Source organism: Gorilla gorilla, chromosome 3 (genome assembly GCF_029281585.2).
Source record: "Gorilla gorilla gorilla isolate KB3781 chromosome 3, NHGRI_mGorGor1-v2.1_pri, whole genome shotgun sequence".
Taxonomy (NCBI): domain Eukaryota; kingdom Metazoa; phylum Chordata; class Mammalia; order Primates; family Hominidae; genus Gorilla; species Gorilla gorilla.
This window is the reverse complement of record NC_073227.2, coordinates 104838034-104862671: the sequence shown is the minus strand read 5'-3', so window position 1 is coordinate 104862671 and position 24638 is coordinate 104838034. Positions and strand designations below refer to the sequence as shown.

The following is a 24638-nucleotide window of genomic DNA, read 5'->3' as shown; positions in this document are numbered from 1 at the left end:
AGAACCCTGCCCATAAAGGATGTCCTGGTTCTGAAGAAAATATGAAGGCAAGTGTTTTACTTACTTCTTAAAGCTTGGTAAACGGTCATAGATATTACTTTTGTGGTGTTTAAGTTTGTCTCTTCTAGAGCTTTTGTAAGTTATTGACTTTCTCAGTACAGAGGTCATGATATTTCTCATTTTTTACAAAGACATTTTGCTTAGAGGGCATGGATAAAATTAAATTTGGTGGTTGGGAAAGATTCAGATATTATGGATTTAGGGAAAAATGATCCAAAAATATTTACTCAGAAGAGGAAGAAATCTAAAGGCAAAATATAATAAAACAATTCTTGTTCAACTAATTCACATGATTAGTTTAGGTGACTAATTATGGACTGAAATTATTACAACATTTCATTTTTGGCTATTATTGCATAATAAGGAAAATGGAGAGGCCCTTGGACAGCTGTTACAGTGAGTCCCTGGCTGACACTTAGTTCTAGTCTTTCTCAGTTCCTTGAAATGAACCTGATTTGATGAAATGGTTTGATAAGACAGATTTGCTTCTAAATAACCCAGTGGAGGGGGTGGAGGGAAATGAGTGGGTATATAGATTAAACAAGATTGACCACATGTTGATAATTATTGAAATGGGCTTAATGGGTTCATTTTGTTCTTTCTTCTTTTGTAATTTTGAAACATTTCATAATAAAAGTTTGAAAAGAGAAGTCACTTTTAAAAATAGATTTTACTATTTAAAGCAATTTTAGGTGCACTGCAAAACTGAGCAGGAGGTACAGAATTCCCACACACCCACTGCCCCCACACATGCACATCCTCCTCCGCTGTTAACATCCTGCACCCGATTGGTATATTTGTCACAACTGATGAACCGGCATTGTGTACATAATTATCGATGAAACTCAGTAGTTTAAATTGGGGCTCACTCTTGGAGTTCTTTGTTATATGGACTATGGCAAATGTATGATGACAAGTATTCACCATTTAGTATCATATGCAACAGTTAAACTGCCCTTAAAATCCTTCTGCCTATTCATGCCTCCCTCCCCACAACCGCTGATAGTCACTGATCTTTCACTGTTCCTATAGTTTTGTCTCTTCCAGGATGTTGTATAGTTAGAACTGCAAATCACTTTTTAAAATTTCAACTCAAAGTTAAAATCAGTATATTGTACATTACATCCGTTATTTATGTCCAAACAAAAAGAATGCGAATATAATGAAATTTGAAAATTTAAAACTTTTCCACTAAAGGATATGTGGGAAATATGTAAAAAAACCATCTCAGAGAGTGGTGCCTTCATCTCAGGAATGAATACAAATCAACCTCCTTTTTGTCTACTTGAATCTGCTTATCTTCTCTTTGTCTTCGAAGATGCCTCCTGGTTTTCTTAGATTCCTTTAGATTGAAGACTTGCATTGGACTTGTTTTCTTGTCTTGGCCTTAACCCTCTTCTTAAAGCCCCGCTCCATGTGAGTGACCCAGGTAAGATCTTTGCTCATCTGTCCCTACAGTGGAACGGATATCAGGCTTAGAAATAAGCCAGGCCACACATTTCCTAGCTAAGAAAAGACCCCATTTGTTCTTTTCATGTTTGCAATGATGGATAATATAATAAAAAGAAAATTTTTTTGAATGTTAACTTAAACTCCTTGTCTAATTTAATCTTCACAACAGCCTTAACAAGGTAAGCGTTAATATTGTTTGTATTTTGTAGATAAGGACACTGAGGCAGCCAGGGATTAAGTAAGTGGGTCACATTTGCCCTGCTGGTACGAGGTACATGAACCCTGGAATGGGAATTAGAAGGCCATGCTCTCCTTTTGCTTCTGCCGCAAAGCAGGTATGCTCATTCAAAAGGGAGCACTTCAAAAGGAGACATGCCTAGGCTTCATTGAATCTCTTTTTGGGGCATTGTTTTCAGTTAACTTTTCAACTAAATGAAATGTGTTCAAATAGTGTAAAGTATATCTCTTTACCTTTTTTCTTTCATTCTTATATCCCTATCTTAGTCCATTTTGTGTTGCTATAACAGAATACCTAAGATGGGGTAATTTATAAAGAAAAATTGTTTATTTGGCTTATAGTTCTGGTGACTGGAAATCCAGGATTAGGCAGCTGCATCTTGTGAGAGCCCCAGGCTGCTTCTACTCCTGGCAGAAAGTGGAAGAAGTAGGTGTGTATAAAGAAGTGACATGCGAGAAAGGAGGCAAGAGAACAAAACCAAAGAAGCCAGACTCTTTTTAATAACCACCTTCTTGGGAACTAATCCATTCTCGAGACAGCAAGAGCTAACTTGCTACTGAGCCATGCACCAAGCCATTCATGAGGGATTCACACCATCACTCAAACGCTTCCTGATTAGAGACCCTGAGCCAGATCTGCCCAGTTAAACTGCACGTAAATCCTGGGATAATTTGGAGGTTTTTTTGTTTTTGTTTTTTTGTGTTTTTGAGACAGTGTCTCACTCTGTTGGCCAGGCTGGAGTGCAGTAGCATGATCATAGCTCCCTCCTCCTGGGCTCAAGCGATCCTTCCACCTTAGCCTTCCAAGTAAGTGGGGGCACAGGCACAAGCCACCACTTCTGGCTTATTTATTTATTTATTTACTGAGACAGCATCTGGCTTTGTCGCCCAGGCTGGAGTGCAGCGTGTGATCTTGGCTCACTGTAATCTCTGCCTCCCAGGCTCAATCCATCCTCCCACCTCCTGAGTAAGCCTATTTATTTTTATATTTTGTAGAGACAAGATCTTCCTATGTTGCCCTGGCTGGTCGCAAACTCTTAGCTGTAGCAATCCTCCTGCCTCAGCTTCCCAAAGTGCTGTGATTATAAGCATGTGCCACCATGCTCATTTTTTATGCATCAATAGGAAATTAATTTTACAAGTGAGAAAACTGAGGTATGAAAAAGTTGAGTGAGTTGTCCAAGATCACTCAGCTAACAAGTGGTATTGCTGGGCAAAGATCATAATGTATTTTCTTTTCATTTGAACATCATTTATCAGTGGCACATTTTCTTGGTCACTTTTTGAAGACTTTTTCATGGGGGTGGGGTTAATAATATAAAAAAGATGCTTGTTACATTATTATTATTTTTTTTTTTTTTGAGACCGAGTCTCACTGTGTCCCTCAGGCTGGAGTACAGTGGCACAATCTCGGCTCATTGCAACCTCCGCCTCCTGGGTTCTAGAGATTCTCCTGCCTCAGCCTCCCGAGTAGCTGGGACTATAGGCACCCACCACCACGCCTGATTAATTTTTGTATTTTTAGTAGAGACAGGGTTTCACCATATTGGCCAGGCTGCTCTTGAACTCCTGACCTTGTAATCTGCCCACCTCGGCCTCCCAAAGCGCTGGGATTACAGACATGAGCCACAGCGCCCGTCCTTGTTATACTTTTAATTAGTAAAGTTATTCATTGTTCATTGAGCAATGAAGAATTTGGGTTTTTAATTTTTTTAGTCTTTATTCCAAAAGAATAATTACATAAGAATTGGAAAAAATGACGGTAAATTTAAAATGACTTTCGTATATTTGCGACATGCATGGTACCTAATTGGGGAGTGAACACATGTTCTTAGTGCGATCCTGGTTTGTGCCTGTTTTGTGGTGTAATTATGAATGGTACTCCCTTTTACACTCAAAAGTGGACTATAAATCATATGCTCACTGTGGGTAGACCAAGTCAACAAATTAGTAATTGTTTATTTCCTACAACATCAGCTCCCATTTCAACCAGAGCTACCTGCTTGACCCCTAAAGGCTTAAACTCATTCATGTGCATTCTCAGATTGGTTCTGGCCAGATCAGTCCATCCTTAGCACATCCTCATGTAGACCACCTTTAGCTCAGAATCAAGCTACACCTTTGGGCTCATTCTCCTGCTAGTGGAAAGAGCGGGCTTTGCAGTCAAACAAATCTTCTCTTAAACCACAGCTCCATGACTTACCAGCCACAGGATTAGGCTAATTTATTTACACCAGGCTGTCCAATAGCACTTTTGCTATAATGGAAATGTTCTAGAACAGCACTGTCCAATATGGCAGCCACTAACCATATGTGGCTACTGAGCCCTTGCAGTGGGGCTAGTGCTAATGATGAACTTGATTCTTGGTCTTATTTAATTTAAATAAAATTTAAAAATAAATTGTCAGTTATGGCCAGTGGCTGCCATAGTAGACAGTGCAGAATCTTTTTGAGCCTCAGCATACTCTCTTAAAAAATAGAGATAATAATACCTACTTTCCAAGGTTGTAAAAGATTTCAGAAAATGTTTCACATATGATTGGCACTCAATTTTCATTACGTTTGTGTAGACTGCTAGATTCTGTTCTCCAACTGAGATGACCAGCTCTTTGTCTCTTTACCTTGACATCTCCTTCTCTCTCACTGCCCTTTTATTCAATCAGTCACCCCCAGCGTTAGTGTTCTGGATTTTGACCATTCTAATAAGTGTATAGGGCTATCTCGTTGTTGTTTAACTTCATTTAATTTAATGATTACATATGATGTGGAACATCTTTTCATATGCTTATTTGCCATCTGTAGCTCTTCTTTGGGAGATGTCTGTTAAGGTCTTTGGCCCATTTTTTTTTTAATTATAATTTAAGTTCTGGGATACATATGCAGAACGTGCACATGAGACAATGTCTTTTGCAGGGATGGATGGACCTCAAAGCCATTATCCTCAGCAAACTAATGCAGGAACAGAAAACAAAACCGTGCATGTTCTCACTTATAAGTGGGAGCTGAATAATGGGAACACATGGACACAGGGAGGGGAACAACACACACTGGGGCCTATTGGTGTGGGGGCGGGGGAGGGAGAGCATCAGGATAATACCTAGGTGATGGGTTGATAGGTGCAGCAAACCACCATGGTGCATGTTTACCTATGTAACAAACCTGCACATCCTGCACATGTGTCCCACAGCTTACAATAAAATAAAAGAAAAAGAAAAAAAATTTAAAAAGACTATGTGCTCTGAAATCTGATAACCAATATGGATATAGAACCCAGCTGTGGTGCTTTGGGCATCTCTTGGAGAACATTCTGAGCCTCGTTTTTCTCATCAGTAAAATGAGTGTAGCCATATTTTAATATTTTATGTTGTTAGTTTTGTATTTATACTTTAGTTAGCTGTCTAGTAAGTTTTATTTTATTAACGGCTTTTTGTAGGTTCTGCTCTTTACAAATAATACTTTTGTTTCCTTTTTGAAGCCTCTACAGGTATTATCAAAGAGAAGATGAGAACCCTGAACTAAGAGGACCTCACAAGCCTGTAGTGAAGGAAGACCCTGTTGCCAAGATGAGGTGAGATTGGTCTCTCCTTAATGAATTGTTGGCATTCTAGGGAAGGGGCTACAGATCCAGACCTGTTTGAAGAAATGCCAAGAGTTGGTAAAGCTGGAGGACACATGGCAAAGCACATTCATGGAGGACCACCAAGTGTTAAACTGAAGAAACTAAATCTTCATCAGGTTAGAGATGATGGTGATGTTGAGGAGCTTCAAGGGATGGGTATAAAATCAGAGGCTGACACACACAAATTCAAGAAACAAAGCAGGAACAAGTTGGGAGAGATCGAGCTTTAGATGTGAGCAGGGCCAAGTCACCCAGTGTTCCCCTTATTACTGTGTGCTGGCTGTATGGCAGATGAGTGGTTTAGCCCGGGTGTAAGAACCTGTGTCCCAGCTGGAGGGTGCCTGAACTGATGTGATGTCTGTGCGGGTGTCTAATCCATGGCAGATATATCAGCTGCTTAGCCAGACATTTCCCCATTTGAAGGCTCTTTCTTTACCCTTATCCCTTACCACATTGCTATTTCCAGGTTATAACCTGCAAACCTCTTACTGTTTGTATTAGTCAGAGTTATCCAGAGAAACAGAACAAATAGGGTATGTGTATGTGTGTGTGCGTGTGTGTGTGTGTGTGTGAGAGAGAGAGAGAGAGAGAGAGAGAGAGACAGGGAGAGAGAGGAGACAGAAATTTTTAATTTTTTTTCTTCAACTTTTATTTTAGGTTCAGTGGTACATGTGCAGGATGTGCAGGTTTGTTACGTAGGTAAATGTGTGCCATGATGGTTTGCTGCACAGATCATCCCATCATGTAGGTATTAAGCCCAGCATCCATTAGCTATTCTTCCTGATTCTCTCCCTTTCCCCACACCCCCCTCCAACAGGCCCCAGTGTGTGTTGTTCCCCTCCCTATGTCCATGTGTTCCATCATTCAGCTCCCACTTATAAGTGAGAACATGTGATATTTGGTTTTGCTGAGGATAATGGCTTCCAACTCCACCCATGTCCCTGCAAAGGACATGTTCTCATTCCTTTTTATGACTGCATAGTATTCTATGGTCTATATGTACCATATTTTCCTTATCCAGTCAATCATTGATGGGCATTTAGGTTGATTCCATGTCTTTGCTATTGTGAATAGTGCTGCAATGAACATATGTGTGAATGTTTCTTTATAATAGAATGATTTATATGTCTTTGGATACATACCCCGTAATGGGATTGCTGGGTCGAATGGCAGTTCTATTTTTAGGTCTTTGAGGAGTCACCACACTGTCTTTCACAATGATTGAACTGATTTACACTACCACCAACAGTGTAAAAGTATTCCTTTTTCTCTGTAACCTCACCAGTATCTGTTCTTTTTTGCCTTTTTATAGCCGCTCTGACCGCTGTGAGATGTTATCTTTTTTTTTTAGACAGAGTCTTGCTCTGTCATGCAGGCTGGAGTGCAGTGGCATGACCTTGGCTCACTGCAGCCTTCGCCTCCTGGTTTTCAGCGATTCTCATGCCTCAGCCTCCCAGGTAGTTGGATTACAGGCATGCGCCACCACACCCAGCTAATTTTTGTATTTTTAGTAGAGATGGTGTTTCACCATGTTGGCCAGGCTAGTCTTGAACTCCTGACCCCAGGTGATCCACCCACCTTGGCCTCCCAAAGTGCTAGGATTAGAGGAGTGAGCCACTGCACCCAGCCTGTGAGATGGCATCTTATTGCAGTTTTGATTTTCATTTCTCTAATGACCAGTGAAGTTGAGCTTTTTTTCATATATTTGTTGGCTGCATGTATGTCTTCTTTTGAGAAGTGTCTGTTCATGTCCTTTGCCCACTTTTTGATGTGGTTGTTTTTTTTCTTGTAAATTTCTTTGAGTTTCTTATAGATTCTGGATATTAGACCTTTGTCAGATGGATAGATTGGAAAATTTTCCTCTCATTCCGTAGGTTGCCTGTTCACTCTGATGATAGTTTCTTTTGCTGTGCAGAAGCTTTTTAGTTTAATTAGATCCCCTTTGTCAATTTTTGCTATTGTTGCAATTGCTTTTGGTGTTTTCTTTATGAAATCTTTGCCTGTGCCTATGTCTTGAATGGTATTGTCTAGATTTTTTTCTAGGGTTTTTATGGTTTAGGGTTTTAACTTTAAATCTGTAATCCATCTTGAGTTAATTTTTATATAAGGTGTAAGGTAGGGGTTCAGTTTCAGTTTTGTGCATATAGCTAGCCAGCTCTCCTAGTACCATTTATTAATTAGGGAATCCCTTTCCTGTTGCTTGTTTTTGTCAGGTTTGTAGAAGATCAGATGGTTGTACGTGTGTAGTCTTATTTCTGCGATTTCTATTCTGTTCCATTGGTCTATGTCTGCTCTTGTACCAGTATTATGTTGTTTTGGTTACTGTAGCCTTGTAGTATAGTTTAAAACCAGGTAGTGTGGTGCCTCCAGCTTGGTTCTTTTTGCTTAGGATTGCCTTGGCTATATGGGCTCCTTTTTTGGTTCATATGAATTTAGAATAGTTTTTTCTAATACTGTGAAGAATGTCAATGGTAGTTTAATGTGAATAGCATAAAACCTATAAATTACCTCGGGCAATGTGGCCATTTTCACAATATTTATTCTTCCTATCCATGAGGATGGAATGTTTTTCCATTTGTTTGTGTCCTCTCTGATTTCTTTGAGCAGAGGTTTATAGTTATCCTTGAAGAGGTCCTTCACGTTCCCTGTTAGCTGTATTCCTACATATTTTATTCTGTTAGTAGCAATTGTGAATGAGAGTTCATTCCTGATTTGGTTCTCTGCTTGCCAGTTGTTGTTGTATGGAAATGCTAGTGATTTTTGCACATTGATTTTATATCCTGAGACTTTGCTCAAGTTATCAGTTTAAGAAGCTTTTTGAGCTGAGATGATGGGGTTTTCTAGATATAGGATCATGTCATCTGCAAACAATGATACATATATTTTTTTCAGATAGAGTCTCACTCTGTTGTCCAGGCTGGAGTGCAGTAGCATGAGCTTGGCTCACTGCAACCTTTACCTCCAGGCTCAAGTGATTCTCTTGCCTCAGCATCCCAAGTAGCTGGGAGTATAGGCATGCGCCACCACGCCTGGCTAATTTTTATATTTTAGTAGAGATGGAGTTTTGCCATGTTGGGCAGGCTGGTCTTAAATTCCTGACGTCAGGTGATCCACCCACCTCGTCCTCCCAAAGTGCTGGGATTACAGGCATGAGTCACCACACCCGCCTGAAAACAAAGATAATTTGGCTTCCTCTTTTCCTATTTGAATGCCCTTTATTTCTTTTTTCTCTTGCCTGATTGTCCTGGCCAGAACATCCAATACTATGTTGAATAGGAGTGATGAGAGAGGGCATCCCTGTCTTGAGGTGTTTTTCAAGGGGAAGTCTTCTAGCTTTTGTCCATTCAGTATGATATTGGTTGTGGGTTTGTCATGCTCTTACTATTTTGAGGTATGTTCCTTCAACACTTAGTTTATTGAGAGTTTTTAACATGAAGGGATGTTGAATTTTATTGAAGGCCTTTTCTGCATCTGTTGAGATAATCGTGGGGTTTTTGTGTTTAGTTCTGTTTATGTTATGAATATGAATCACATTTATTGATTTTTGGATGTTGAACCAAACTTGAATCCCAAGGATGAAGCCAATTTGATAATGGTGGATAAGCTTTTCGATGTACTGCTGGATTTAACTATCCAGTATTTACTGAGGATTTTTACATTGATGTTCATCAAGAATATTGGCTTGAAGTTTTCTTTTTTTGTTGTATCTCTGCCAGGTTTTGGTATCAGGATGATGCTGGCTTCACATAATCAGTTAGGCAGGAGTCCCTTCTTTTCAATTTTGTTTGGCATAGTTTCAGTAGAAATGGTACCAGCTCTTCTTTGTAACTCTGGTAGAATTCAGCTGTGACTATATCTGGTCCTGGGTTTTTTTTTTTTTTTTTTTTTTTTTTTTGGCTGGTAGGCTACCTCATTTCCAGAACCCATTATTGGTCTGTTCAAGGATTCTGTTTCTTCCTGGTTCAGTCTTAGGAGGGTTTATGTGTCCAGGAATTTATCCATTTCTTCTAGATTTTCTAGTTCATGTGCATAGAGGTGTTTATAGTATTCTCTGATGGTTGTTTGTATTTCTGTGGTGTCAGTGGTAATAATATCCTCCTTATCATTTCTGATTGTGTTTATTTGATTCTTCTCTCTTTTCTCATTATGTAGCCTACTGCTCTATTTTATTAATTTTTGGGAAAAAAAAAACCCAGTTCCTGGATCCATTGATTTTTTTGTAGGGGTTTTCGTGTCTCTGTCTCCTTCAGTTCAGCTCTGATCTTGGTTATTTCTTGTCTTCTGCTAGCTTTGGGGTTTGTTTTCTCTTGGTTCTTTTGTTCTTTTCGTTATGATGTTAGGTTGTTAACTTGAGATCTTTCTAGCTTTTTGATGTGGGCATTTAGTGCTATAAATTTTCCTCTTAACACTGATTTAGCTGCATTCCAGAGACTCTGGCACATTGTCTTTGTTCTCATTAGTTTCAAAGAACTTGATTTCTGCCTTAATTTTATTATTTACCTAGGTGTTGTTCAGGAGCAAGTTGTTCAATTTCCATGTAGTTGTGTGGTTTTGAGTTAGTTTCTTAAATTTGAGTTCTAATTTGATTGCACTGTGGTCTAAGAGACTGTTTGTTATGATTTCAGTTCTTTCGCATTTGCTGAGGAGTGTTTTGCTTCTGAATATGTGATCAGTTTTAGTTTAAGTGCTGTGTGGCAATGAGAAGAATGTATATTCTGTTGTTGTGGGGTGGAGAGTTCTGCAGATAGCTATTAGGTCCAATTGATCCAGAGCTGAGTTCAGGTCCTGAATATCTTTGATAATTTTCTGTCTCAATGATCTGTTCAGTATTGTCAGTGGGGTGTTAATGTCTCCCACTCTTATTGTGTGGGAGTCTAAGCTCTTTGTAGGTCTCTAAGAACTTGCTTTATGAATCTGGGTGCTCCTATATTAGGTGTATATATATTTAAGATGGTTAGCTTTTCTTGTTGAATTGATCCCTTTACCATTATGTAATGCCTTTCTTTTTTTTTTTTTTTTATCTTTGTTGGTTTAAAGTTTATTTTGTCAGAAATTAGGATTGTGACCCTTGCTTTTTTCTGTTTTCCATTTGCTTAGTAAATTTTCCTCCATCCGTTTATTTTGAGCCTATGTGTGTCTTTGTACTTGAGATGTGTCTCTTGAAGAGAGCATACCCATGAGTCTTAGCTCTTTATCTAGCTTGCCATTCTGTGTCTTAATTGGGGCATTTAGCTCATTTACATTTAAAGTTAGTATTGTTATGTGTGAATTTGATCCTGTCATCATGATGCTGGCTGGTTATTTTGCAGACTTGTTGATACAGTTGCTTCATGGTGTCACTGATCTGTGTGCTTCAGTGTGTTTTTGTAGTGGCTGGTACCAGTTTTTCCTTTGGATATTTAGTGCTTTCTTCAGGAGCTCTTGCAAGGCAGGCCTGATGGTGATGAATTCCCTCAGCATTTGCTTGTCTGAAAAGGATTTTATTTCTCCTTTGCTTATGAAGCTTAGTTTGGCCAGATATGAAATTCTGGGTTTAAAATTCTTTTCTTTAAGAAAGTTGAACATTGGCCCCCACTCTCTTTTGATTTGTAGGGTTTCTGCTGAGAGATCTGCTGTTAGTCTGATGGATTCCCTTTGTAGGTGACCTGGTCTTTCTGTTTGGCTGCCCTTAACATTTTTTCTTTCATTTTGACCTTGGCAAATCTGATAATTATGTGTCTTGGGGTTGGTCTTTTTGTGGAGTATTTTATTGGGTGATATGATTTGGCTGTGTCCTCACCCAAATATCATCTTGTATTGCAGCTCTTATGATTCCCATGTGTCATGGGAGGGATGCGGTGGGAGGCAACTGAATCATGGGGGCAGGTCTTTCTCGTGCTATTCTCATGATAATGAATAAGTTTCATGATATCTGAGATCTGATGGTTGTGTAAAGGGGAGTTCCCCTACACTTGCTCTCTTGCCTGCTGCCATGTAAGATGTGACTTTGCTCCTCATTCATCTTCTGCTTTGATTGTGAGTCCTCCCCAGCCACGAGGAACTGTGAGTCAATTAAACCTCTTTCATTATAAATTACCCAGTCTCAGGTATGTCTTTATTAGCAGTATGAGAACAGACTAATACACTGGGGTTCTGTGCAGTTCCTGAATTTGAATGTTGGCCTGTCTTGCTAGGTTGGGATGTGCTCCTGGATGATATCTTGATGTATGTTTTCTAACTTGGTTCCATTCTTCCCATCTCTTTCAGGTACCCCACTCACTTGTAGGTTTAGTCTTTCTACATAATTCCATATTTCTGAGAGGTTTTGTTCATTCTTTTTTATTCTTTTTTCTCTATTCTTGTCTGTCTGTCTTATTTCAGAAAGACAGTCTTCAGGCTCTGAGATTCTTTCCTCTGCTTGGTCTGTTCTGCTATCGATACTTATGATTGCATTGTGAAGTTCTTGTATAGTGTTTTTCAGCTCCATCAGATCAGTTGTTTTTCTCTCTAAATCGGCTATTCTGGCTTTCAGCTCCTGTATTGTTTTATCATGATTCTTAGCTTATTTGCATTGGGTTACAAAATACTTCTTTAGCTCACTGAAATTTGTTATTACCCACCTTCTGAAGCTTACTTCTGTCAATTCAGCCATTTCAGCCTCAGCCCAGTTCTGTGCCCTTGCTGGAGAGGGGTTGCGGTCATTTGGAGGAGAAGAGGCACTCTGGCTTTCTGAGTTTTCAGCACTTTAGCATTAATTTTTGTCTCATCTTTGTGGGCTTATCTACCTTTGATCTTTGAGGTTGCTGACCTTTGAATGGGGTTTTTGTGGAGTCTCTTTTGTTGATGTTGTTGTTGTTGTTTTCTGTTTATTTGTTTTTCTTTTAACAGTCAGGCTACTCTATCATAAGGCTGCTGTGGTTTGCTGGAGGTCCACTCCAGACCCTATTACCTCAGTTTTTCCCGTACCTGGAGGTACCACCAATGAAGGCTGTGAAACAGCAAAGATGGCAGTCTGCTCTTTCCTCTGGAAGCATCATCCCAGGGGTGTACTGACCTGTTGCTGCCCAAACGAACGTGTAGGAGGTGGCCGGAGACCCCTCTTGGGAGGTCTCACCCAGTCAGGAGGAACAGGATCAGCGACCAGCTTAAAGCAGTCTGGTTGCTTTTTGGTATAGCAGGTGTGCTGTTCTAGGGGGTGCCCTTCCTTCTCTGGACGATTTGTATTCTCCAGAGCTGGCAGGCTGGAATGGCTGAGTCAACCAAACTGCAGAGATGGCGCCTGCCCATCTTCCCTGGGAACTCAGACCCGTCTCAGGCAGATTCCAGTCTGTTGCCATCAGCTGGCTGGAATTCTAAGCCAGTGGGACTTAACTTGTGGGGTGTCATGGTTGTGGGACGTTCAGAACGAGGCTGCTTGGCTCCCTGGATTCAGACCCCTTCCTAGAGATATGTATGAATGGATTTCTCACCTCACTGGGAATCCTGGGGCTGCAGTATATAAAACTCTGTGTGTGCCTGACTGGCTAATCTACTAAGACTCCACACAGCTCTGTGTATTGGACCCAAGGCCCAGTGGTGTGGGCTCATGAGGTGATCTCCTGATCCACAGATTGCAAAGATCCATGGGAGAAGCATGGTTTCCCAGACCGTGTTGCACAATCACTCACTGCTTCCCTTGGTGGGGATGGGAGTTCCTTTGGCTTTATGCTACTCCTGGGTGGGCTGTTGTCCTCCCCAACCCCAAAAGCTTTTTTTCATTGTTTGTGGTTTGAGTTGTTTGCCTAGTTAGTCACAGTGTAAGAACCTGGATATTTCAGTTGAAGGTGCTGAATTTACTCACCCCTTTTCATTCCTTTCCATGAGTGCTGACCGCAGCTCCTTCTAATTGGCCATTTTGGATCCCCCACTCAAGAGATTTATTTCAAGGAATTAGCTTAGCTGACACAATTGTGGAGGAGACAGGCAGGTCTGAAATCTGCAGGGTAGGTAGGCTGGTTGTAGACTCAGGGAAGAGGTGATGCTGCAGTATGAGTACAAAAGCAGTCTGCTGGCAGAATTCCTTCTCTGGGGGAGTTCAGTCTTGTTCTTTCTTGTTTTTTAGTTTAGTTTTGTTTTTCTTGTTTTTTGAGACAGGGTCTCGCTCTGTCACACAGGCTGGAGTGCAGTGGTGTGATCTCAGCTCACTGCAACCTCTGCCTCCTGGGTTCAAGCAATTCTCATGCCTCAGCCTCCTGGGTAGCTGGGATTACAGGTGTGTACCACCATGCCTGGCTAATTTTTTTTGTATTTTTAGTAGAGACGAGGTTTCACCAGGTTGGCCAGGCTGGTCTCGAACTCCTGATCTCAAGTGATCTGCCCGCCTTGGCCTCCCAAAGTTCTGGGATCACAGGCATGAGCCAGAGTGCACGGCCAAGTTCAGTCTTCATCTATTAAAGCCTTCAACTGATTGGATGAGGCCCACCCACATTATGGAGGATAGTCTGCTTTGCTCAGTCTACTGTTGTAAATGTTAATCTCATCTAAAAGAAATCTTTATAGAAACGTTTAGAATGTTTGACCATGTATCTGGGTACTGTGGCTCAGCCAAGTGGACAGGTAAAATGAACCATCACTCTACTCTTTCTTTTTCTTTCACCAAAAGCCTCCTAGCATCTTCTACCAGTTTGTACATTAAAAAGAGAATTAGGTTGATTCTTGGAAACTTGAAACTCATCTTAGTGATGTGTATTAATTTTTATGCTCTCATTATTAGACTCTCACATTAGTATGGCCTAATTTCTACTACCAGGAATAAGATGTGTGCTGTGCTAATGGGAAATGATATATTTAGTGTTTTGTATGATCATTCTTTAGGGTCTGTGTCCCTTTAATTGGATGAGAGCCCACGCGGAGTGGGTAGATAATAGTGTCTTTTCTGCTTACCCCTGCATTAGGAATAAAAGAGAAAGAAAATATGTGTGTGCTCAGGAAAAAAATCCATTATTTTAGATATTCAAGATATTATAATCAATATAATAACTTTCAAGTACCTTCCAGTTAGTAAGCTTTTCAGAGTATAAATTAATTCCATATCAGCTGAAACCAGTGGCTTTTCCCATGTTGGGTTCAATTGTAGTTATGGATGACATAAGCTTTTCCATCAAGTGTAATAACTAAGTTCTAATTTTGTTGGCCAGTGTAATTAACACAATAACAAAACATAATTAAAAATAAGGGCTATTTTTTTCAGACCTTATATAAATATATTATGCTTAGCAGATAGATAACATTTTTGAATTAGAGGAGGTTTAATTAATTCAATGCTTAAGTACCACAAGCAATTTAATTTTCACAATATGTTAAGTACCCATATTCAGTTTACAAAATACCACAATTGTGTGAAATTGATCTTTGGATTCATTTGATTCATCATGACATTTCTCTTTGTTACATGAAAAAATATAACATTTTGAAGTCAATCTATGTTTCCTTCCAAGATTAAGAAAATGACAAATGATGTAGACCCTTTAAACATATGGACCAAGTCTCCCATTTCTCCAAACAAGAGACTTATGATATTTTGGTTTGTCTGACGAAGAGAGCTGGCTGTTGCTACCAGGGTGAACTAGGGAATAGCCTGGTCTACTCCAGTTGAGGAACAGCTATAAGGTCTCTATGGTGCTCTGTTGGTTCCTTTAGCAATAAGAAGGGCGAGTGATCATGAAAATGGCTATACTTCATTCTATTTTCTGTAGCTCTTTGAGTGGTTTATGAACATAGCCCATAATAGCATAAGCTGTTATGGAACAGCTTACACTTGTGACAAAGAGAATTCAAAGCCATATAGTTTACAAAAAAATAAATACAAATAGACCTAAACATATAAAGAGAATATGCAAATTAAGGGCATGCAAATTAAAATTATACTAACATAAAATATTTCACCCTGATAGGCAGAAAGCCAAAGGTGCAATAGTTCATTCTGTGGGGGAGACTTTGGAGAAACAGTCACTATTGCTTGTTGCTGTTAGGATTGCAAAATGGTATAATATGTGTGGCAGGGACACTGACAATATCTAGAAAACAGTGAAATGCATTTATCTTTGGTGCAAATTATTTTATTGTCTCTTCCCTTACCTCTTATCCATTTTTTTGCCCTTCCCCACACTGCTCTGGACCATGAGATGCTACTAACCCTTTTGGAAGGCCTCACTCATGTTTCCTTGCAACTGCCTTAAACCACTACAATAAATGAGTAGTTTAACAGACTGTTCAATTGGTGGTGCCATGGATTAAGTCCACTAGCCATTGTGGGATTCTAGCCTCTCGTCTCTCATTAAACCTCTAAAGTTCTCACATGCTGAGGCGAAAAAGTTTCCTAGAGTTTTGAAATATAGGTCTTGAATTCCTGGTCTCTGTCACAGACCAATTGCATCAGAATCTCAGGTGGGAAGGATAGCAATCTGTTGTTTGTTTTCAGACTCACTAGGTTGGGTAACTACTGATCAAGATACAGCACAGTTTCTCACATTGCTCCATTTGTTCTAGATCACTGAGATGTTAATGTGTAGTCCTCTAAAATAATGACAACTGGAATAAGGAATAACAGCAACACAAAACTAATGCTCTAACAATAGTGAAACTTTGTGGTGTTTACTATGAGGCAGGTACTGCTGCAAATACTTCACTCATGCTAACCCATTGAAGCTTCACAACTACCCAATAAAGTAGGTGCTTTCACTATTGCAACTTTTCAGATGCAGAAACTAAGGCACAGAACGATTAAGTGACTTGTCCAAGATGCCACAGTTACTAGAGGCAGAATTTAAACAAAGGAGGCCATATGGCTCTGGAGTTTGTATACTAAAACTCCTGTGGTCTAACATTTTTGGGAAATTCTGCTCTTTTTTTCGGATTTATAATGTAATAATATATTGGTGCAAGCTTTGAGAGGTATCTATAAATAATCCCTCTTGTAAGTAATTTTATTTCTCCTTCGCTTATGAAGCTTAGTTTGGCTGGATGTGAAATTATGGGTTGAAAATTATTTCTTTAAGAATGTTGAATATTGGCCCCCACTCTCTTCTGGCTTGTAGGGTTTCTGCAGAGAGATCCGCTGTTAGTCTGATGGGCTTCCCTTTGTGGGTAACCCGACCTTTCTCTCTGGCTGCCCTTAACATTTTTTCCTTTATTTCAACCTTGGTGAATCTGACAATTACGTGGCTTGGGGTTGCTCTTCTCGAGGAGTATCTTTGTGGTGTTCTCTGTATTTCCTGAATTTGAATGTTGGCCTGTCTTGCTAGGTTGGGGAAGGTCTCCTGGATAATATCCTGCAGAGTGTTTTCCAACTTGGTTCCATTCTCCCCGTCACTTTCAGGTACACCAATCAATTGTACATTTGGTCTTTTCACATAGTCCCATATTTCTTGGAGTCTTTGTTTGTTCCTTTTCATTCTTTTTTCTCTAATCTTGTCTTCACACTTTATTTCATTAAGTTGATCTTCCATATTTGATATCCTTTCTTCCACTTGATGGATTTGGCTATTGATACTTGTGTATGCTTCACGAAGTTCTCATGCTACGTGTTTCAGCTTCATCAGGTCATTTTTGTTCTTCTCTAAACTGGTTATTCTAGTTAGCAATTCCTCTAACCTTTTTGCAAGGTTCTTTGGGTTAGAACATGCTCCTTTAGCTTGGAGAAGTTTGTTGTTACCCACCTTCTGAAGCCTGCTTCCGTAAATTCATCAAACTCATTCTCCATCCAGTTTTGTACCCTTGCTGGTGAGGAGTTGTGATCCTTTGAAGGAGAAGAGGCGTTCTGGTTTTTGGAATTTTCAGCCTTTTGGTGCTGGTTTTTCCTCATGTTCATGGATTTAACTTTCTTTGGTCTTTGATGTTGGTCACCTTCAGATGAGGTTTCTGTGTGGACTTCTTTTTTGTTGATGTTGATACTATTCCTTTCTGTTTGTTAGTTTTTCTTCTAACAGGCCCCTCTGCTGCATGTCTGCTGGAGTTTGCTGGAGGTCTAGTCCAGACCCTGTATGCCTGGCTATCAACCCTGTATGCCAGGCTGCCGAACAGCAAATATTGCTGCCTGATCCTTCCTCTGGAAGCTTCATCCCAGAGAGGCACCTGCCAGATGCCAGCTGGAGCTCTCCTGTGTGAGATACCTATTGACTCCTGCTAGGAGGTGTCTCCCAGTCAGGAGGCATGGAAGTCAGGGATCCACTTGAGGAGGCAGTCTGTCCCTTAGCAGAGCTTGAGTGCTGTGCTGGAAGATCCCCTGCTCTCTTCAGAGCTGGCCAGGCAGCAACGTTTAAGTCTACTGAGGCTGTGCCCATAGCCACCCCTTCCCCCAGATGCTCTGTCCCAGGGAGATGGCAGTTTTATCTAGGAGCCTCTGACTGGGTCTGCTGCCTTTCTTTCAGAGATGCCCTGCCCAATGAGGAGGAATCTGGAGAGGCAGTCTGGCCACAGTGGCTTTGCTGAGCTGTGGTAGGCTCCTCCCATTTTGAACCTCTTGGAGGCTTTGTTTACACTGTGAGGGGAAAGCTGCCTACTCAAGCCTCAGTGATGGCAGCCGCCCCTCCCTTCACCAAACTCTAGCGTCCCAGGTCTACTTCAGACTGCTGTGCTGGCAGGGAGAATTTCAAGCCAGTGGATCTTAGCTTGCTGGGCTCCATGGGGATGGGATCTGCTGAATTAGACCACTTGGCTCCCTGGCTTCAGCCCCGTTTCCAGGGGAGTGAACGGTTCTCTCTCGCTGGTGCTCCAGGTGCCTTTGGGGTATGAAAAAAACCTCCTGCAGCTAGCTTGGTGTCTGGCCAAATGGCCACCCAGTTTTGTGCTTGAAACCCAGGGCCCTGGTGGCATAGGCACCCGAGGGAATCTCCTGGTCTGTGGGTTGTGAAGAAAAGCGTAGTGTCTGGGCCGGAATGCACCATTCCTCATGGAACAGTCCCTCACAGCTTCCCTTGGCTAGGGGAGGGAGTTCCCTCACTTCTTGTGCTTCCTGGGTGAGGCGACACCCCACCCTGCTTCAGCTCGCCCTCCGTAGGCTGCACCCACTATCTAACCAGTCCCAAAGAGATGAGCCAGGTACCTCGGTTGGAAATGCAGAAATCACCCGCCTTCTGCATTGATCTTGCTGGGAGCTGCAAACCAGAGTTGTTTCTGTTCGTCCATCTAGCAGTGCTTACTCAATTAGTCTTAAGTCTCCTGCAATTATAACCCAAATTTCAATGGAATAAATAGGCCAGAGACAGAATCTATATAATATAAAAGGTCTTGGTATATGATAAACTATATGCCATGAATAAAGAGGTCACAGCTGAAAGGCTGAGTGGTGGGAACCAAGAAGCAAGTGCTCACCCTCTAGAAGTCTTCGCTGGTGCAGACCAAATGGCAGGTTCTGGAGAAGATTGACCTTAAGTTCATAGACACCACCTCCAAGTTTGGCCATGGCTGCTTCCAGACCATAGAAGAGAAGAAAGCGTTCATGGAACCACTCAAGAAAGATCGAACTGCAAAAGAAGAAGGAGCTTAATGCCAGGAACACATTGTGCAGCTTGTGGGGTCTCAATATAAGTTATTTTCCACTGAAAAAAAAATAAATAAAATGTTGTGTTGATCTAAAATGTGAAAAAAAGAAAGGCAAATGCAAATTACCAAAGTACCAATAATGCTCACCTAATTGCAGTTCTTCCTTTCTCTTTGCAAATGATTAGGGACTTGCCTGCAAGGGCAAAGGAAAAGAGATGCAAACTCCCAGGGATGGTAGGAGACAAAGTGAAATACTTAAAATACTGAGAATTGTTTAAGCTGTGTGGTTTTTCTTAAAAACTTCACATGCATTTGCCATTCTATTACATGTATGTATGTATGTATGTATGTATGTATGTATGTATGTATGACAGAGTCTCTCTCTTTCTCCCAGGCTGGAGTGCAGTGGCACGATCTTGGCTCACTGCAACCTCCACCTCCCGAGTTCAAGCAATTCTCATACCTCAGCCTCCCGAGTAGCTGGGATTGCCCGCCACCATGCCTGGCTAATTTTTTTATTTTTAGTAGAGACGGTGTTTCACTGTGTTGGCCAGGCTGGTCTCGAACTCCTGACCTCAAGTGATCCAGCTGCCTCGGCCTCCCACAGTGTTGGGATTACAGGTTTGAGCCACCGCACCTGGCCTATTTATTTATTTCTTTAAGGCAGAGTCTTGCTCTGTTGCCCAGGCTGGAGTGCAGTGGTGCAATTTCGTCTCACTGCAACCTCTGCTTCCCAGGTTCAAGTGATTCTCATGCTTCAGCCTCCCCAGTACCTGGGACTACAGGCGTGTGCCACCTCTTTTGTATTTTTTAGTGGAGACAAGGTTTTGTCATGATGGCCAGGCTGGTCTCAAATTTCTGACCTCAGGTGATCTGCCTGCCTCAGCCTCCCAAAGTGCTAGGATTACAGATGTGAGTCACTATGCCCAGCCTCTATTGTTACATATCTATTTTTGAATATCAAAATGCATTAGTGTCCTTGAAGATGTGCCACTTTATCCATGACTTCTTGACTTCTTGGCATACTCCCACACACTCCAAAGGAGCCCTTGAGAAGAATAATGCCCTGTTGCTTCACATGGCTAACACAGAATCAGCTATTTCCTTGCTGGGCATACTCTTCAGGTCTGCTACCAACTTCCCATGTGGCAAGCTCTCTCTCTCACACACACACATACACATACACACACATGTATATATGCACACACATATATATACTATATATACATTAATACATAAAATCATGCACCACAGAACAACATTTTGGGCCAGGTGCGGTGGCTCACGCACCTTTGATCCCAGCACTTTGGGAAGCTGAGGCAGGCGGATCACGAGGTCAGGAGATCAAGACCATCCTGGCTAACATGGTGAAACCCCGTCCATACTAAAAATACAAAAAAAAAAGTTGCCAGGCGTAGTGGTGGGTGCCTGTAGTCCCAGCTACTTCGGAGGCTGAGGCAGAAGAATGGCGTGAACCCAGGAGGTGGAGCTTGCAGTGAGCCGAGATTACGCTACTGTACTCCAGCCTGGGCAACGGAGCGAGACTCCATCTGAAAAAAAACAAACACCATTTTGGTCAACGACCAACTTCATGAATGATGGTAGTCCCATAAGATTATACTGGAGCTGGAAAATTCCTGTCATCTAGTGATATAGTAGCCTTCCTAATGTCGTAGTGCAATGCATTACTCATGTTTGTGATGATGCTGATGCAGATAAACCGACTGAGCTTCCAGTCATATGAAAGTCTAGCATATACAATTATGTACAGTACATAATACTTGATAAGGATAATAAATGAGTGTTACTGGCTTATGTATTTACTATACTTCTTATTGTTATTTCAGAGTGTGCTTTTTATACTTATAAAAAAATGTTAACTGTAAAACATATTCAGGCAAGTCTTTCAGGAAGTATTCCAAACAAAGGCATTGTTATCCTAGAAGATGACAGCTCCATGCATGTTATTACCCCTGAAATCCTTCCAGTGGGACAAGATATGGAAATGGAAGACAGTGATATTGATGATACTGATGCTGTGTAGGCCTAGGTAATGTCTGTGTTTGTGTGTCAGTTTTTAACAAAAATGTTGAAAAAAGTTAAAAAAAATCTTTGAATAACAAAAAGCTTATAGAGTAGTGATATAAAGAAAGAAAACACTTTTGTACAGCTGTACAATGTGTTTGTGTTATAAGCTAAGTGCTATTACAGAAGAGTCAAAAAGTTAAAAAAGTAAAAAGTTTGTATCTCTGTTTTGGTACCAGTACCATGCTGTTTTGGTTACTGTAGCCTTGTAGTATAGTTTGAAGTCAGGTAGCATGATGCCTCCAGCTTTGTTCTTTTGGCTTAGGATTGACTTGGCAATGCAGGCTCTTTTTTGGTTCCATATGAACTTTAAAGTAGTTTTTTCCAATTCTGTGAAGAAAGTCATTGGTAGCTTGATGGGGATGGCATTGAATCTATTAATTACCTTGGGCAGTATGGCCATTTTCACGATATTGATTATTCCTATTCATGAGCATGGAATATTCTTCCATTTGTTTGTATCCTCTTTTGTTTTGTTGAGCAGTGGTTTATAATTCTCCTTGAAGAGGTCCTTCACATCCCTTGTAAGTTGGATTCCTAGGTATTTTATTGTCTTAGAAGCAATTGTGAATGGGAGTTCACTCATGATTTGGCTCTCTGTTTGTCTGTTATTGGTGTATAGGAATGCTTGTGATTTTTGCACGTTGATTTTGTATCCTGAGACTTTGCTGAAGTTGCTTATCAGCTTAAGGAGATTTTGGGCTGAGACGATGGGGTTTTCTAAATATACAATCATGTCATCTGCAAAGAGGGACAATTTGACTTCCTCTTTTCCTAATTGAATGCCCTTTATTTCTTTCTCCTGCCTGATTGCCCTGGCCAGAACTTCCAACACTATGTTGAATAGGAGTGGTGAGAGAGGGCATCCCTGTCTTGTGCCAGTTTTCAAAGGGAATGCTTCCAGTTTTGCCCATTCAGTATGATATTGGCTGTGGGTTTGTCGTAAATAGCTCCTATTATTTTGACATACGTCCCATCAATACCTAATTTATTGAGAGTTTTTAGCATGAAGGGCTGTTGAATTTTGTCGAAGGCCTTTTCTGCATCCATTGAGATAATCATGTAGTTTTTGTCTTTGGTTCTGTTTATATGCTGGATTACATTTATTGATTTGCGTATATTGAACCAGCCTTGCATCCCAGGGATGAAGCCCACTTGATCGTGGTGGATAAGCTTTTTGATGTGCTGCTGGATTTGGTTTCCCAGTATCTTACTGAGGATTTTTGCGTTGATGTTCATCAGGGATATTGGTCTAAAATTCTTTTTTGTTGTGTCTGTGCCAGGCTTTGGTATCAGGATGATGATGGCCTCATAAAATGAGTTAGGGAGGATTCCCTCTTTTTCTATTGATTGGAATAGTTTAGACCAATGGAACAGAACAGAGCCCTCAGAAATAATACCACACATCTACAACCATCTGATCTTTGACAAACCTGACAAAAACAAGAAATAGGGAAAAGATTCCCTATTTAATAAATGGTGCTGGGAAAACTGGCTAGCCATATGTAGAAAGCTGAAACTAGATCCCTTCTTTACACCTTATACAAAAGTTAATTCAAGATGGATTAAAGACTTAAATGTCAGACCTAAAACCATAAAAACCCTGGAAGAAAACCTAGGCATTACCATTCAGGGCATAGGCATGGGCAAGGACTTCATGTCTAAAACACCAAAAGCAACGGCAACAAAAGCCAAAATTGACAAATGGGATCTAATTAAACTAAAGAGCTTCTGCACAGTAAAAGAAACTACCATCAGGGTGAACAGGCAACCTACAGAATGGGAGAAAATTTTTGCAACCTACTCATCTGACAAAGGGCTAATATCCAGAATCTACAAAGAACTTAAAGAAATTTACAAGAAAAAATCAACCCCATCAAAAAGTGGGCGAAGGACATGAACAGACACTTCTCAAAAGAAGACATTTATGCAGCCGAAAGACACATGAAAAAATGCTCATCGCTGGCCATCAGAAAAATGCAAATCAAAACCACAATGAGATACCATTTCACACCAGTTAGAATGGCGATCATTTAAAAGTCAGGAAACAACAGGTGCTGGAGAGGATGTGGAGAAATAGGAACACTTTTACACTGTTGGTGGGACTGTAAACTAGTTCAACCGTTGTGGAAGACAGTGTGGCAATTCCTCAGGGATCTAGAACTAGAAATACCATTTGACCCACCCATTCCATTACTGGGTATATACCCAAAGGATTATAAATTATGCTGCTGTAAAGACACATGCACACGTATGTTTATTGCGGCACTATTCACAATAGCAAAGACTTGGAACCAACCCAAATGTCCATCAATGATAGACTGGATTAAGAAAATGTGGCACATATACACCATGGAATACTATGCAGCCATAAAAAATGATGAGTTCATGTCCTTTGTAGGGACATGGATGAACCTGGATACCATCATTTTGAGCAAACTTTCGCAAGGACAGAAAACCAAAGGCCGCACATTCTCACTCATAGGTGGGAATTGAACAATGAGAACACTTGGACACAGGATGGGGAACACCACACACTGGGGCCTGTTGTGGGGTGGGGGGAGGGGGGAGGGATAGCATTAGGAGATATACCTAGTGTAAATGACGAGTTAATGGGTGCAGCACACCAACTTGGCAAGTGTATTCATAAGTAACAAACCTGCACGTTGTGCACATGTATGCTAGAACTTGAAGTATTAAAAAAAAAGTTTATAAAGTAAAAAAGTTACATAAGCTAAGGTTAATTTTTTATTGAAGCAGAAAGATTTTTAAAATAAATTTTTGTAGCCTAAGCATACGGTGCTTATAAAATCTATAGTAGTGTACAATAATGTCCTAGGTCTTCACACTCACTCACCACTTACCCACTGGCTCACCCAGAGCAACTTGCAGTCCCACAAGTTCCATTCATGATAAGTGTCCTGTATGGATGTACTATTTTTTATCTTTTATACTATACTTTTATGGTACCTTTTCTATGTTTAAATGCGTAAATACTTACCATTGTATTGCAGTTCCTTCAAGTATTCAGTACAGTCACATGCTATACAGGTTTGTAGCCAGAAGTGATAGTCTATGCCATGGAGCCTAGGTGTGTGGTAGGCAGGCTTACCATCTAGGTTTATGTAAGTGCAGTGTGTGATGTTTGCATAAGGACAAAATCAACTAATGACACATTTCTCACAATGTATCCCTGTTGGTAAGTAACACCTGATGGTATATATAAAACACAGTTACATGTTTATTTATTTTATTTTTTGCTTCTTATGTCTCAGGTGCAGACGGTGGAGTTAATCATTCTCCTCAGTTCCTACTTGGTGAATGTTTCATGCATTCGTGTGAAGAGAGTCCACCAAACAGGCTTTGTGTGAGCAACATGGCTGTTTATTTCACCTGGGTGCAGGCAGGCTGTGTCTGAAAAAGGAGTCAGCAAAGGGTGGTAGATTATCATTATCATTTTGGGATAGGTGGTGGAGTTAGGAGCAATGTTTTGCAGGCAGGGGGTGGATCTCACAAAGTACATTCTCAAGGGTGGGGAGAATTACAAAGAATCTTCTTAAGGGTGGGGGATTGCAAAGTACATTGATCAGTTAGGGTGGGGCAGAAATAAATCACAATGCTGGAATGTCATCAGTTAAGGCTATTTTCACTTCTTTTGTGGATCTTCAGTTGCTTCAGGCCATCT

The 24638-nt window shown here is 40.7% G+C and overlaps 1 long non-coding RNA gene across 1 annotated transcript; it reads left to right on the top strand.

The window, feature by feature from the left end:
• Positions 1 to 1716: 1716 nt before the first annotated feature.
• Positions 1717 to 24322, top strand: LOC129533019 (uncharacterized). The gene is made up of 3 exons (XR_008679021.2): positions 1717 to 1847; positions 5225 to 5317; positions 24229 to 24322. It is a non-coding gene; the product is annotated as an uncharacterized lncRNA (long non-coding RNA).
• Positions 24323 to 24638: the final 316 nt, after the last annotated feature.